Consider the following 17,055-nt stretch of genomic DNA (forward strand, 5'->3'; position numbering starts at 1 on the left):
GTCAAGGGTTGAGTTATCACTTAGGTCTAGGTTATGACCGTCAGGTCAAATAATGTCAAACAAGGTCAAATTCCAGGTTGGTCTCCAAAGTGCCCTCAGAACCTAGATGGCTGTTTCTAAGCAAAATTTCACATGCACAGTTAAGGTCAGTGACCTTGTTTGATCTTCTGAAGACAATAGTGACCAAAATCACGCAAGACTGCTTTGAGCTTTGTATTTGAATACGCGACAAATATTACGCCAGGCAGTATGTTCCTAAAAACAAAATGTCGACCCGGGTTATCTTAGGCCAATGACCTAGTCTGACCCCTAAAAAGTCAATGGAAGGTGCATTACGCGGTTCCTGATATCAATAGATTCGAAATGAGCACCAGAACCTGTCCCATCCAGGAAGCCGTAGAGAAATAAAACAAATTCGTTTTCACCTTGGTCTGACCTTCATACCTGGCCTTAGGTAAACGTAATTTGCTCATTCAATATTTGTGTTGCGTAATAAAGCATCTCAGAGATGTATGGCTTCGTGAGCCACTACGGTGTTGCGTCAGATTGAAAGATTCCCTAGAAATTGCCTTCGCTGAAACCATGGCCTGACTTTGACCTGCCATAGGTCAGCGAACTTACAAGGTAAATCTAAAGTTGTTTTGTCGAACGATCCGCTATTTAATTGTCTACAGCTATGCAAAGTTTGGCGTGGCTACGCCGCGCCGTTCGGAAACCATTCTGAAAAACCTTCGGGGGTGGGGGTGCAATTTGATTCCCCCCTCACCCGAGCGCGTGTTAATAAAGGTGTCGTTAGCGCATGACAGCAATGCAAGCAGTGACCAGTGTGTCTGATTCAGCTTATACTAATGAATGATTATTTTTATGGTGTCATGGCGCAACAATTTGAAACCCTGGTGAAAATTCGCTACATTGCCGCTATTTTGCATTTGTGACATTGACAACGTCCTTTTTGGGATCAAATCTTCTACTTGTTCAAGAAATGGCACAGGCAAAGAAGATTGACCGGCCTGTTGTCTTCAGCGTCAGATTCGTGGGGTGACTGCCGGTTCCATTTCATGCAGGACCGATTTGCCCCAAATGTACCGGAGTCTGCTGGACCGCTTTGATAGGCGGTGTCTCCAAAGGAAGCTTCTATTTTAACTCACGCTCTCGAATCTATAGAAAATGTTAGGTGTGTACCCTGGAGAGAAAAACAGCGTCAGGGGGTATTTTTTGACAAGTTGAACAAGTTGAACAAGTTGAACCTGAGACCGTGTCGCGCCGGAAGGACGCGCAGTCTTTATTCTTCAGTGGCGTATGCAGGATGTTGAAAATGAGAGTTAACAGTAACGTCTGATGTCATCAAAAGCGTCAAATTGAACAACAACGTTTAATTATGTATCCCTACAATAAGACGCTTGTCACCACCCTTGGCCACATCTCAGATCAGTAAATGATGTGGGATGGAAGCACAGAGCTAGTGGAAAACGCATGTTTGGCACGGCGCCCAGGTTTACAGGTCATAATTGGCAGTTCCTCTTCACTTGTGTGTCTAAGTTCTCCATGGTTATATACCTGCGTAGTTTTGACGCAATCTGTCACTGACACCACCCTTGTGACCTGATGCGTTCCCGTTAGCAGAATGTGACACACACGCACACGCACACACACACACACACACACACACACACTGATCAAATTACAGTCACGACCTCCCACCAAACTGCCAGTTCGTAGCTGCCTTGATTGCAGCCTTCGCATTCTTTACGCGTTTACGCGTCATTTTCGCGTTTGCCTCTGCGGTGCAGGCGCATTTGACGGAGAGTGTTTGGCCACAATCAGCTGTCAGTGAGCAATGAGCCATATCATATCAGTCATAACATATCACCCAATGCGAACTGATTACGGTATTAAAGCCACGTTTATTTCTTTGTGGTATTAGTCTCCTTGCACATGTTGTCTCCTTCTAGCCTCCTTCTAGTCTAGCTAGTCTCCTTCCACCGAGCTATCCAGTTTCCCATAAACATGGTAGAAGGTTTATAATCGATGATTATATGAAAGCTGACTTCTGTGAACCACCGACTTTCAGTTGCAGACTGTCATCTGTCGATGGCTGCATCTGAAAAGACTGCGGCTTTCCCCGGTACGATTTTCACAGGTGAGGGCTGGACTTTGACTCATGCTTCTAGACACAACAGCGAGTGAGTTGCAATTCGTGATTGCACGATGCGCACTGACTGCTGTGTTCTTATATTTCGATCTTCATGACTTGCTGAGTCGATTGGCATGCCATCCTGTTCACTTTCCAAGGTCACCAAGTGGGACGTGTAGTCGGCGGTTACATCTACGTGATGTTACAGTGGTGAGTAGGTATGCGTGACCATACCCTAAATGATGCAGCCACGTGCATTGCACGGACGAAGCCTAAATATGCATGGGGAAAGCGACCAGGACCGTAAGGTGATTAATGCTCATGGTCACCTGCAATTACGCTTGATTAACTACCCGAAATGGTACCCATAGGTTACTTTTGTTTGCGTGGCTGTGAGGTGGATTATTACGAATCGACATCATGTTTGCATTTACAAACGATTTATGGTCGAAGCACATTATGCATGTTGGCCTTTGTGCCGAGCCTAATTGTTAGTCTATAGTGTCTTACAGGAGTGGCGGCCTTAATGGAAAGCGTCAATAGCATTTCAAGCGTATTAGCAAGGCTATCTGAAAAGACCATTACGGTGTCAGAAACGAACACGTGTACCAGCGTCAAGTGCTCGTGCAGCTAGTACACGCCGCTGGCCACCAGCACCGAGCCGACGAAACGATGCCGTGGACCCAGCGGGCGCGGCTCTAACCGCGAGCACTAATCGGGCGGCGTCAGGGATTCGATGCGTCCAGACACGGCCTAATCGCACGTCCGCTTCCTACCGCATAGATGAATCGGCTAACGAGCTAAAGGCAGCCGTAACTCGACTAACGATCGCTCCTCGCCGTGTTTTATGTAACGGGATGCGTCCAGCCACGCCGAAAAACCGCCGGCCGCCGTTTTTACACGTGCACGCCGGCACCGTAAACTGGCCGGGGAGCGCTCCGAGCATTGTTCCGGGGCTACAAATTGTGCCCTGCCCCGCCTGGCGTCCACCTCCAAGTCCACGTCCACGTCCACGCCCATGTCCGCGCTCGACGCCGGGCGGGGCGCATGATTTCAGTCACAAAGGCGGGAGGGTGGGGTGACCCGGTCCGCCTGGCGTCTTCGTTAGCCTCGCGCGGCGGTCGTGCGCCACACTCGTATCACGTGCGCCGGAGCTGTAACCGTCCGACGGTGACACGTGGCGCAGTCAGCTGGTGTTCCCCGGACGCTCCAGCTATTCGCCCCGGAGTCCTGCTCCTGTCCAGCCGTGAACCGCTCCCTCGAGGTCGGCACCCCAGCGCGAGGAGCGGCGGCTCCAGCGTCGCCGGTCCGGTGTTGTGAACCTACGCTGCGCCGCGCGGGCTGTGAGCGTCAGACGCCTGCACGGAGCCGGCCCCGCCAGAACAATACCCGCAATCGCCGGCTGTGCGGCTGCGTTTGCAAGCCGACGCCCGCCTACAAGTGGCCTTGCCGGCACCGGCGGCGCTAATTAAGACGTCGCAGCAGAGCGAGCATAATGAGCGACGCCTCCGAGCGGCAGCCGGCCGAACTGAGGCGGGCCGCGCGCCGACTGGTCTGCCGTGCTCGGCTCGGGCGGGCCAGCCCAGCACGGCCAGTAAACCCCGGCGCTGCACTCGACCGGCGACGTATTCATCACCTGCTCCGGGCAACTGAGCAGCGGATGGCGTCTGGCCCGCCGTTAAGGCCCGTTTGATGATCGCGGCGCCACGCCCGCATTAACCAGCCGGGTGCTAATCCGGGGGCGGGGCGTCAGCGGCGAGAGCCATACGGCATCCGGCCGGCGACCACCCACGCGGCTTCAGGCGCGCCCAGACTATGACGGCATCTTACAACATGAGGATAGCCATGCGAGCGGCAATGCACAGGCATCTGGAGCCGATTCAGGCAAGCTCGTCAGTCGCGTCGTAGATGAGTTGGTGGACGGAGACTGGGGTCGTGTCGTTTGATGTCTACGCTAAAAATGACGCACAGAACGCTCGTCTCTCTCTCTTTCTCACTGTCGTTTTTTTGCGTTTATTCGCCGCCGTCATGGTCTGAGGAAAACTCATGGCCTCTTCGTCCATCGTGACACTAGGTCGCACGCGAGCCGCAGAGTGGATGCGTTGTTTTGCCCGACTGACGCGGGCAGGTCAGCTGGCAGCTGGGCAGCGAGAGTCAACCTACGCCTAGTGCTGCCGTGTTGCAATATTAAGCGACGCGTAACGCATTCCAGGCTTCCTTGGCGAAATGCCGGGCGAAATTATTCCCTGAACTGAACGGCACAACTTGTGTGAAGGGTCCGAGGTATGGTCGAAAAGTTTTGCTTAGTAGCCGGCTGAACCCAAAGCCAATCATGCAAACCATTTGGAATACGTGAATAACAAACGAAAACAAACTGGTCTTGACCTCGCAACGTAAGCACGCATCCATGACCGTCATGCGAATGACATCTGTGGATACAAATGTGCTTCGACTACAGTCATGCCTCAAGTGAAAATGTGTGGACACTGGCAACTGTTGACCTCTTCAGCTGCGCCTCGGCAAGCCTGAGGCCCAGAACGTCGCAGATGCTCCAGCGCTGAAAAGAGCGTCAGAAGCTGGCATCAGGACAAGTGTATCGGCCCCGTGGGTCCGGAGCCCAGTGGGGTTTGTCGTGTTTGGTGTCATGGCTGTTTTTTGGGGACCTCCGGCATTTTGGGGCCCCTAACTATTTGGGGCCTTTGTTTACATAGTTTAGCGCAGTGGGGCCTCTAGGATAAGTGATGTTTCTTGTGATCTTTTTGCTGGGCTTCCAGCCGTTACTGGGTGTTTTATGCATCTGGCCCCAAAGACGTAAGAGGGAGAAGCTCTATGGTTGCCGTGGTCCCCTTTTTCCGAGAATGCTGAGCATCGACCTTATGGTTACGCGTGGAAAGAAGCGACTTCAAATCAGTATTGGCACCTCCAATTTCTGGGCGTTTCTCCGCCTATGTCTGGCCCCAGCCGTTTGTGTCTCTTTTTTCTGTTTGTATTTCTTCCAGGCGTCGACTGATGGATCACGCCCTGGTGCCTCCCCTTCTCCTCACGAATGTGTTTGACTCCGGCTGGTTTGTGATACTGGTAATTGTTGCAGGATATATTGTGATAACGCTAATAGACAGGATGCATTGGGTTGGAATAGCTAGTTAGCTTGTACATGGCCTTTCTGGATCTGTCTGTTTAGTGTCGATCGGCAATGAACCATGCGTTTCCTTCCAGTTGGACAAAACTGTGTGACTCTGGAAGTCAAACGCGAGGATATGTTGGTGGGCGAAATTGTCGAGTTTGGCTTGCCTTGTTGACGCTCAGTGGCACAACCAAGGGAAGAGATGCATGGACCTTTTTCCCCCCGAGCGCAGTTTTTTTTTTACCACGATTTGTTTTTTTCACTACGACCCTGCCGACTATAGTTCCGGAACTTTGTGACCAGGAAAGCTATTTTGATTTATAATTTAATAGACATTACCGTGAGCAGCGACGCGTAGAGCCCATTGGCCGTAATTTTGTAACACGATTACGGTATAGGCGGGTGGATATGTGCGGTACACAGCTGAAAAAGTTTAAGGCACCAGGAGAAACCAACAACGATGGCTCATTGATATCTTAACGTTTTTTGGGTCAACTGATCTGTTTGCAGAGTACGTGCAGTCAATTGAGCTGAAAATCGCTCTTCAAAAAATTAAAACCCGTCGCAAATTATGGCACCCCCCACGTCACAAATAATGAAAGCCCCCCCCCCCCCCTCTCATGTCGCAAATTCTGGCTGCGCCCCTTTCGACGTACAGCTGCCATGAGCGGCTGATGGTGATCGGAGGTTACACCCTTGCCCCGTCATTGGGTTAAAAATTGTGTGACCCTGCGGCCAGCGGCTGAATGGTCTAGCGTGCGACGTCAAGCTTGCTAGGCTGGTCATGGTTTGGGTGCAGCCATTGAGCTTGCCTTTATTGGAGTTGACACCCACGTGACTTGCCATTGCGTCCAAACTTGTGTACCTCTTGAGGCAGAACGCCTGCATCTGCTGGCGTGCGGTGACGGTAACTTCTTTCAGGCTTGAATGACGCTGGTTTCAAGGTGACGCTCATGTGCCATCCGCCCTTCTTTCCTCGTTCATGCTTCATCCTGCATCCTCGCGACATCCCGTTTATCCCGGGTGAGCTGCATACACTAGTCATGAGTGGGTGTAAGTGACCCCTAGCACCCCACCAGAGACACCACGGGTGCAGTCGATGCCCCGCCCAAGCGTCAGGCACGTGCCGCGGAGGGGGGAGGGGCATGCGCGGGGGAGTCTCTGGGCAGAGTTCCAGGTGCGTGCAGCCCTAACCCACCACTACCCACCATCCATCATCGCATAGCTCTGAATCGGCATTTCTGGTCGAAACTACTCCCATCCAACTGAAATCACGCGCTTCCGTGACCTAAAGGAGTATATTTGACCCGCTCGGAGACCGTGTTCTGCGAGAATGTTGCGGCCTACGCATCCTCGACCGTCTCTGTCGAGCGCGCGTCACTGCCTGGAGTGTTCCAACGCAGCCCGGTCCAGGGGGACTGGCCCGGCGCCGGACTGTCCGTGCGGCACCTGGGACTGGTCGGCAGGTGCGGGGTCAGCTGCGAAGAGCAGGCAGCAACGGTCGAACAGCAGCCAGCCGGCCGGGTCTCGCTCCATCTCACGTGATCTCCGGCCATCGCCAGGCGCTTGTGGCAGAAGTCGAGGGACGGAGACCCGCTGACCGGGCAGGCCGGTGCAGTCGGTGTGTCGGTGTGCAGTCGGTGTGCAGTCGGTGTGTCACAATCGCTTCAGCAAAAGGTGTCATGGAGATAGCAGTGCCTCCGCCAAGGCCGTGAAGGAGACTGAAACAAGAGGAAAAATTTGGTTTGTTCATGAATGGGAAACCAAGATTACGAAGCGGGTCAAGAACCGAGAGACCCAAATCGGCCGTGATAAGTGCAATTTCCACCCTAAAGTTTTATCTTTGGCATACAAGAAGAAGCAATCGCTTGGGCGGGCAGGGAGGAAATAGTCGGCGGCGTAGAGGAGGTGGTTGAGGAGGTGGTCGGCCATGCGGGTGGGCGACCGTCAGCGACAGTGGCTGCTTTTTCGTCATGACCTGTGTTGTCGTGTGTTCCAATATGTAGGTTGGGCATGCACTATGCAGCACTGAGGAACAGGATTCTGTATACCAGCGTTTTTTGCATTTTTAAGTTTGAATGGGCTCAGTTCGATTTCGCTGAGCATCAGCTCCAAGTCGGCATAATATGGAACACGAGCCATCACTATTTTCATATTGCCGCCAAACTGTAAATCTTTTAGCACACACCGTGCCAAAACTTCGTCATGTAGAGAGAAATACCCATAGCTCATTTTTGGCCTTTCGAGCAGCTTAAGGCATCTGAGGCCCCGTTTCATATAATTCACGATTTTTTAATTCAAATGAACATTGACTGAGCGGAATAGGTTAAAACTTTTCCTCTTGAAGAAGCCAGAAGGCACTGCAGGCTGCAGGTGCCCCTGACGTTTAGAAATCCCTCTAAATATGAATGGCTTTAACTCTGACGGGGGCGGGCGAGCCAGGCACTCAAACGGGAAGCAACGAGAAATGGGCGAATATAACTGCTAGCATAAACCAAGTTTTGCTAGCTTTCGCCGAACGCTCTGGTAGGTTATTTCGGGCTTAATCGGAAACAATCGGAAACAGTGCGAAGCTATATGCAGCGCTGCCCGATATGAGTTATGCAAATGACACAATTTCGCAGAGATCGAGCCTGAGTCTTTTCCTGAGGCCTGGGCTTCTTGATCGGCAGACCGAGGGCTCATACAGGATTAACAGCTTTACTGGCAACTGCAGCGCAGGGGAAACTGACACCAAGCTGAAGTGCATGACCTGAATGCGAAACAATGCTTCATAGTGACAGCCATTGCATGACATTCCGCGTCTGCGTGATGATTTATGCCGCCATTTTTTATCGTGTTCCCTTGACAAACAGCCGAAGTTAATTAATTAAAATGGACTGATAGTGGCAGATACGCTATGACACTCCCCTTCCCGTGATTAATGACCTTAAAGTCATCGGCTCGACAGCAGTGTCCTACAGTCCCTTGGAAAGCATAAAGTTTTACAACACCAAACCTGAAAGAACGCAGGCATCCTATCCGCTGGATGGTCAGCAGGTGGGAGTAATATGAAGCGGTTAACTGACGCTGGCGTGTCAAGCGTTCACTGCGCCAGAGCTGAGCTGGCGTTAGAGATGAGGCCCTACATAACTTCGCTGACACGCGTGTGACGAAGAGCCTCGTGGAGTGGGACCGCCTCGTCCGGCGACCTCGTCGCGAGGCGACCTGGACAGAGGTCGCCTCGTCTCTCCGTCCCTGTGTCTGGGAATAGCCCGAGTCGAGTCAGCGGGCACGCTGGGGCTCCAATTTCCTCGACGTTCCCCTCGTCGGATTCCTGTCTGTCACGTGTCATCGCCTTGGCATGGCACACCGTGGCTAATGATTTGCACGCGAGAACACCGAAGCCGTGAAAATGGCGGCGTCGGGAAGGCAATATCACGCCTCATTTCTGGACGGGAAGGGGAAAATTAACTGTCTGATCGAAACTGAGGCCAAAGGGGGCAAGCTAGAAAGCAACCAGGCTGCTTACACTATATATATATATATATATATATATATATATATATATATATATATAATATATATATAATATATATATATATATATATATATATATATATATATATGTATATATATGTCGTGTCCAGGTCATGTATGCACATATATAAATATAATCCAGGTCATGTAGCTGCCGGCCACCTTCCTGCGCTTGCAGCGGAGGTCAAGGCACAGAGACCGAAGACAGTGCGTTAAAAACGCCTCAGCAAAACATGTCACGCAGGCCAAACCGCCTTTACGAAAGCCCCGAGGGAGACAGCAATCACGGGAAAAATCGGCTCACCCACGAATGACAACTCGAAACTGCGAAAGAGTGGAACTCACAGGCTGAAGCAATCCCTGCGGCAGTCGGGAGGTGGTCAGTGAGGCGGGCGAGAGAGCCGATGGTGCGATCAGTGACGGTCGCGACGCTGTTGATGACGGCGGTGGAGGACGCCTGTCCGCACTCCCCTCTTGTGTATTTGTGGTGTCGGCGCCACGTGACATCCCTCAGACACGGTTGACGATAATTCCACGTGACCCTGTACCTCGCGCAAAGAGCGGGGTCACGCTACTTTCCTCTTAGGTTCGTGGTCTCCAAACTGGCCTTGCCGTCGGAACGTATATATATATATATATATATATATATATATATATATATATATATGTATATATATATGGTCACGAGGAGACAACTGGAAAGTGGGAGGGTGGCCGGCGAGGTATTGGTATAGCGTTGGGAAGATGGGCCATAGCTCTGTTAACTGTAAACTGCGCGTAGTCGAATGGCTGACACGGGCAGCATCACACGTAGGAGTGGAAAGAATTACTTCAAACACTGCCTTTCCAGACGAACACCTCCAGCGCCGGCGCGCGTCCGGCTCTCTTCTACGCTGATCTGAAAGCGGCAGATCACCGGACCACAGGTGGTGCACGCGCCCCTCCTCACCGCTCCACACCCGCAGCGCGCACCGGCGCGTGCGGGGCGAACTCCTGATCAGCGTCGAGCCGTTCCGTCTTCATCGGCGCGGCCGTCGTTGGCTCTGTTCGATGACCATTCATCAGCGCGCTGTCGCCGTGTTTCGCGGCCGGAGCCCGGCTGTCGGCGGCGGCATCAAAGGAGCGGCCGGCCGGCCGCTCTCACGGCTGGCGGGTCGTCATGCAGCTGGCGGCGACACCGGCCTGCCGCCGAGCCGGGACGAAACGAAATCGGCGCGGGTTTACGACGCGCCGGTGGTGTACCTGGCCAGAGTAACCAGGTTGTCACGCTACTCAGCCGCAGGCTCATTCAGAGTTTTTGGAGGGTGAAGGATGACATAGAAGTCGAAGACGAGCTTGAACACCGAGGGGAACAAGAGAAAGGAAAGCGTGGCGGGAAAGAGCCGAGACCAGAAGAGAGAGAGAGAGGGAGAGAGAGAGAGAGAGACCGTCTCTCGTTCGCACCGTGCCCACGTGTGTCCCCACACGTGATACTCTCTTGCTCTCAGCACTGCTTCTACGAACTCGCGACGCCGCCACCGGCGACGCTGCCTATCAACTCTCATCTCTGGCAGCTGTCTTCAAGCTGCAGATAAAGTGGCACCGATTGACCTTATTTGCAGCGCCGGCATGCAACGTGCAATGGGTGTGGAGCCGCTCCCCCGAGCCATTGTTTCAACTCGAGTGCCACAGCGCATTTCCTGGCGGGAACTAACGGCACAGGACCGGAGACGGCCCGTTTAACGCTGACGGCAAGCTGAGGGGCTGCTATTACTGTCGCCCTGTTGATCTTGGACAGCGGTGACGTCTACCCCTTGTTGGCAGCGCCAGTTGTGACTCACGCCGGAGGACGGACGGCGTGTTTTGTCTGCTGCGAGCGGCCGGGCGCCGCTGAACGGGCGCTGTTCCCGGCTGGTGCTAGCACGTCACGAGTGAGACACCGCCGCCGCGAGCAGTGCGGAGTGGTCCGAAGTGCCACCAAAGACTGACACGAGTGAATTTTGTGCCATAGTAGGGCGTCTCAAAGCTGTGTACACTGTCCCAGCCTGCCCCGCTTCCATGGTCCCTTCAGCCCGTGCCGCATAGCTGCCTTGCTACGTGGCGTGCCACCGTTTCGGCGCCGCCGCCGCCCAGTCTGGAATGCTGGGCTGTTCGTGACGTGGGTGAGAGCGGGGGGGGGGGAGAGGTGGGGGAGGAGCGCTGCCAACTCACTCAGGCCCGCGGCCGGGACTGGAGCTAATCAAGTGGCTGCACCCCCTGAGAGGTCACGTGATGGGACGACGCCGCCCGCCTCTCGCGAATGCCAGGCGAGCCGGGGCACCGCGGCGGCGGGCGGCGATGCCCTACAGAGACGGCAGGGTCAGCTGTGGGGTCAGTCTCAATGGCGGCGGGCGGCGGAACTCTGCAGAGACGGCAGGGTTAGCTACGGAGGTCACAGGGCCGCACGGAGGTCAGTCTCAGGGGCGACGGGCGGGGATGCCCTGCAGAGACGGCGGGGTCAGCTGTATAGGTCATAGGGCCGAACGGAGGTCAGTCTCAGTGGCGGTGGGCGGCAGTGTTTTACAGAGACGGTGGGGTCAGCTGTGGAGGTCATAGGGCCAAACGGAGGTCAGTCTCAGTGGCGGCGGGCGGTGGTACTCTACAGAGATGGCGGGTCAGCTGTGGAGGTCAGCCTCAGTGGCAGCCGGCGGTGGTACTCTACAGAGACGGCGGGGTCAGCTGTGGAGGTCATAGGGCCGGACGAAGGTCAGTCTCAGTGGCGGCGGGCGGTGGTACTCTACAGAGATGGCGGGGTCAGCTGTGGGGGTCATAGGGCCGGACGGAGGTCAGCCTCAGCGGCGGCGGGCGGCGGAACTCTGCAGAGACGGCGGGGTCAGCTGTGGAGGTCATGGGGCCGGACGGAGGTCAGTCTCAGCGGCGGCGGGCGGTGGTACTCTACAGAGATGGCGGGTCAGCTGTGGAGGTCATGGGGCCGGACGGAGGTCAGTCTCAGCGGGGGCGACAGCCAACACAGACAGGCGGGGCTGACCCCGTGCTGGACTGGCTCCTCCTCAGACGGATGGCGGCATTAAGAAAGAGTGGGGTAGGAACTGGTGAGCGAAGTTACCCTGCCCAGACCTAGACAAACAAGTGGTAGCACGCTAAGCGCCCGTGTGCTGAAGCTACATGAGGAACAGTCCAGAAAAGCCGCAGGTGGGTCACAATTTATGAACACATAGCGTATACTATATGGATTTGGATTGGATTGGATTGATATGGATTTTGCAAGCAAGGATGGGCAACACCTACTGCCCTTCTAAACATTCAGTGCAAGCATGAGTACTATTGTATTTCAAATGTGGCATCATATCTTCCTGCTTCATTGCCCCTAAATTTTGTCAAAATGCCGTGCGACGTTAATGACCTAACGAGCAATACATCAGCCGAGGACAAAAAAAAACACGCATCTCGGAATGAACCGACTGCGGTTCGTCTTCGTGGGACAGCTCCTGATAGCAGAGCTGCCACGTGACCGTGTGACCTTTGCCCCGTGGGCAAATTGCTGATTTAATACGGCGTGCGGAGATCAGCGCTTCGAGAGCACAGCGAGTGATGCATCACCTACGGACTAATCAGCGTCGCGTGGTAACGGACCTTGTCTCCTCGCGGCGCATCCGCAGCCTGATAACCGGCATTATGTGGCGGTCACGAAGCTGGGCCACACCGGCTGCATCCGACCCTGGCTCGCCATGCCCAAGTTCCATTGTAATTCCAGGTTCGTCGGAAACGTCCCTCTGGGAGGATTCCTAACACAGGGCTCCTGGCGGAACGTGGATTGATTAAGTTATGGAAATCGGACGAGGCGGAAACAAACTAATAAATTACCTCTGACAGGGGCTTATGAAGTACTGCTCGGGGCAAAGCCAGGCGTCGGAAAATGTTCCGCCTGTGGTAAAGGATGGGCGTGTGGCGAAAGTTCCCCGATAGCACGTTGGAGAAGCCTAAGTGGTGGATGATGGCTATATGCCCATTTTTGCCATATATGTGGACTTAACTGTTGCCCCTTCGTGAGAGGTGAATACAGATGACTCCTTATCACGTTTGTATTTTGTTAACGCAGGAAAGCCATTGCAATAGCTGGATAGAAGGTTGATTCGGCATCTACACCGGCAACAAATGGATGAAATGGTCACGGATGCACGCACAGATACAGACAATGCATCAAGTCACAGTCAGCTAAGTTATCTTACATCTCTAAACATCTGTGTGCACGTACGCGTGCTGCCCGCCCATGTGCCGTTAACGAAACGTAAGGCCGTGTGCCTGCGCGCGTTCGTGTCATCGAGTCGTACACTGTGGCGCCGACATGTCGTTTGTCTGGACGGCGTGACCTAAGCCGATGCTTGCGGCCATTGGTCGAACTATTCAATCTGACCAGTTCGGCTTGATGTGGCGCGCGAAGGTTATCGGTCCGCGAACCAATGGCCTGCATCAAACTCGCTTCAGAGAAACAGTAGAAGCAGTTAAGGTCGGCAGGTCAACTGCCTGGAATCAATGTCACTGGCAGGGTTCCAGAAGGATGCGTCATGGGCGACCAATGCTGCAAACAATATATTTCACTTGCCGTTTGGCGCTACCCGCTTAGGGGACGATCCGGACGATGATTTGTGGCTGCCTCACAAAGTGCTGCAACTAAGTCCCGAGACGGTTCTGGGCCAGTCACATGCAACAGAAAAACTCTGCAACACTGTGCCAGTCAAAGAGTATGATGTTTGCAGTGAACCGGGCCAACTCTGCAGGTATCGGTAAGTCGTTTGCTTGTTGGACGAAAACTGAATGTCGGCCAGCCTGGTGTATAGCTAAGGAGGCAATCGCACGGCACGAAACTTATGGGCCGCCTTTGCATGGCTTCGCTCGCCTCAAACAGCAGTCCCCGGAGATGTTCAGTGAATGGAATCCATGCGAATGAGAGAATGCAGCTAGTTTGCAGCTAGTTTCAGCTAGCGTGCGTGTAGTTTGAGGATATACGCTTTCCCGAATAGTTGATAATGTGATTCGCGGGCTTCATCGTTGCCGACTGGCCACATTTCACCTACCCTCGGATTTCAAAAGCACGCAAATGCAATGAAACTTGATCTCGGTAATGCTTGATCGTGAGCAAAATACGTCGTCACTTTCGTACCATTTGTGAACAAGCGCATCACAAGCCTGTCAATCACAGTTCACCAACGTTAACACAGGAGCCATTCGATAAGGTAATGAAACAGTAGAGGAATGGTGGTCGGTCTGCCTAACGCTTGTAACGAGACTGAGCCGCATTGGCACAATAAGCGAAGCGAATCCCTGCTCTAGCACAGATCGCCGAAATCAGTTCCTCGTCACCCGTACGTCGGACGTTGCAGAATTGTGCACCTGCATCCTCAGCAACGATGCAGGGTTTCGCTGCAGTGATGCAGCGGTTCCTCCGCCGGGCGCCGCTTTCATGTGGCTGTAAGGTGTTCTATACCGCTCTGGTTGTGATTTACCGAGCTGTTTTCTGCAGCGGGGCCGTCGGAAAGCGACCAGCGGCCTCAGCCGCTGCACAAGCGGCTGCACTCTGCAGCAGTTTTCATCGGTCATATGACACCGCTGTCTCCTCCAGGCTGAGTGTTTTATTCCACCCCGAAGTCTCAGGGCGACAGGCGGGGCTGAGCCATTAGATGCAGTCACGACTGAGGGACTTTATGGCAACAATGTCTGGTCAGCTTGTGAGTCGATGATAATCTTGAGCGCGCAGCCTTGCACAGCGTGAACACCCACCGGGAGAAGCGATAACCTGGGGCAAAACTAGGGACAATTATTGTCCGGGTAAATTATGCAGCGATTTGCTAGTGAAGGATTCTGAGCTAACCAATCAGCAGTTCAATCATCCCTTAATTATTTGAGGACGAAAAGCGGCTCAATCACCAAGGCTTTTGTGAACGTTAACTTTTTGCGAGGGCCTGGAAGAGCCGTCATGAGCCCTCGGCTTTCCTTTTTGCCAGCGCGTCCCGGCGCCTTTAGTAGACCTGTGTCCATTTCGGCGCTAAACGGCGTACTTCTGCCAATACCTGCCGTGCCCTCCGGCCGAGTTTTTGCCCTCTCTGTCGGCGCTCCTGCCCATAACCTTCGCTTGGCGAACGTTCCCGCGGACTCGAAGAGCCGTCGCCGAAACGAACTCCTCGGCCGATTTGTGATCAAGCGATTCCAACCGACTCCATTGGGGTTTTAATTAGAGCAGCTGTCGTCGGCTGTATCTGTTCATCGCTATCACCGGGAGCGATATCCACACCCTCTGACCCTGAGCCAGCCGGCACTGGCGATCCAGAGGCAGAACAGCCAGCCAGCAGACGGCGCCATCCGGACACTGACGCGGGCTCCTCCGTAGGCTCCCATGCTCAGCCCTGGGATGGGTGTGATTTATGCGAGTCGTTTAGGGAAAATGACTTTAAGTCATTTAGTGACACTTCTCAGAGGCTACGCCAGACGGACTTTCATCCGTCCGCCTCATCTAATCCCTTAAACCCGACTCTGTGGCTCCGATCCGGACAGCATCCGTCAGCCTATTCAGTCCCTTGAGTCGGAGTCTTTAGCTCCGATCCGAACAGCATCCGTCTGCCTGATCCAGTCACTTAGAGGGAATGTTTCACATTTGAAGATATTGAAGCAAGCATCAGATATGATGAAACAAGCTCACTTATGAATATATATATATACATATATATATATATATATATATATATATATATATATATATATATATCTAGAGGGCATGCTATGAGGGTATATATATATATATATATATAATTATTGCCATAATTTTAGGTAGAAAAAACCGCACTAGGCAACACATTTTTCCTGTTAAGTAAATATGCTCTTAGGTACGTTATTGTTTGATAACACGTCATCGCTCCTTGCGTAACATTGAGTGAGAGCCAATTAAAGACCGTTATATTTAGAAATCGTGCTTACCAACGCCAGATATGGACAACTCGACCACTATATTTTTCTCAGCCTTGATCGCCGCATGGCTTACGGAATGACAGGATTTGAATAACGCCATTATGACGTAATGAATACCAAGGTGACCTCGAAATACTCTCCACATGTTCTTGGCCATTTAGCTCAGAAGCTAGAAGGGTTTAGGTCTTAAAAAGGGCAGGGCTGTGAACTGCACCGAATGGTATTCACGACGGCTATTTCAGTTCAAACCCCATGACAATGTGGAACACACCCTTTAAGCCCGACCCTGTGATTCGACGATGTGGTTCCGCTTCGGACAGCATCCGTTCGTCTGATCCAATCCCTTAAGCCCGACCATGCGGCCCCGATCCGTACATGGTGTGATACGCACGCCAGCGTTTAACCAACCCCGTGCGCTTTGAGTTGCATGACCCGGACGTTTACTGACATAGGCTTCTCAACTCTCCTTGCCAGGACCTGCATATGGCGTCAATCGGCCCCATTGATTTTCCACCACGTGAAGAAAGGAATGTGATGTCGGTATGACTGCTGTGTGGCGTGCACGCGTTATGACCAAACCGAAAGGGTTTACCAATACCAGCCTGACGATGAAATCCGTTCTCACGATCGTTCAGCGGCCTTGCAGTGCCAAAGGGAAAGAAACGAACCCTTGTTAAAGCTCTGTCTTTCGGAGTATTTCCACTGTGAATGGTGGTCAGGGTGCCATGCAGGTATTTAGCCTGGCAACTCACAAGGCTGCCCTGCTACGATACAGACGATCAGCAATCTTTTTTAATCTGAATGCTGGTATTTGGCGGCTGGAATACCTGTCGGGCTTGCCAGTGAACACCCGATGGTCGGGCGGTTGGGTGCCTTGCCACCAGTGGGCGAATGTGTACCATGGCGCGCTATCTTACCTGCCGCCTCCCACTGTCCGAGAGCCGATGCCATCAGTAAACACACATCAAATGCGGGTTACATGCCATCATTACTCAACATGTGAAATCACGTGATGGTTGGGTATGCAGCGGCCGTTCCCGGGACTAAGGAAAACTGGGGGAAGAATTTCAATCTGGTCGGATAATGGCTAGCTGGGTATGATATATGCTACAACATTAACGTTAAATTGTCGGCACATAACACCCTTCCTGCCACAGTACCTGCACCAGGTCCACCCTCATAAATCGCATGGGGAAAACTTTGCGACGCTCTCTGTGGTCATGGCGCAAGTTTTATGCAACCACTCAGCTTCCCCATGGAAGATTTCCCCGCAGAATATACGCTTCAGTGACCGCTGACTTCCTCAGCGCGCGTACTCAACGGCCACCTCATATGTCTT

The sequence above is a fragment of the Pollicipes pollicipes genome, unplaced genomic scaffold, assembly GCF_011947565.3.
Source record: "Pollicipes pollicipes isolate AB1234 unplaced genomic scaffold, Ppol_2.1 Scaffold_2555;HRSCAF=2994_pilon_pilon_pilon, whole genome shotgun sequence".
Lineage (NCBI taxonomy): Eukaryota > Metazoa > Arthropoda > Thecostraca > Pollicipedomorpha > Pollicipedidae > Pollicipes > Pollicipes pollicipes.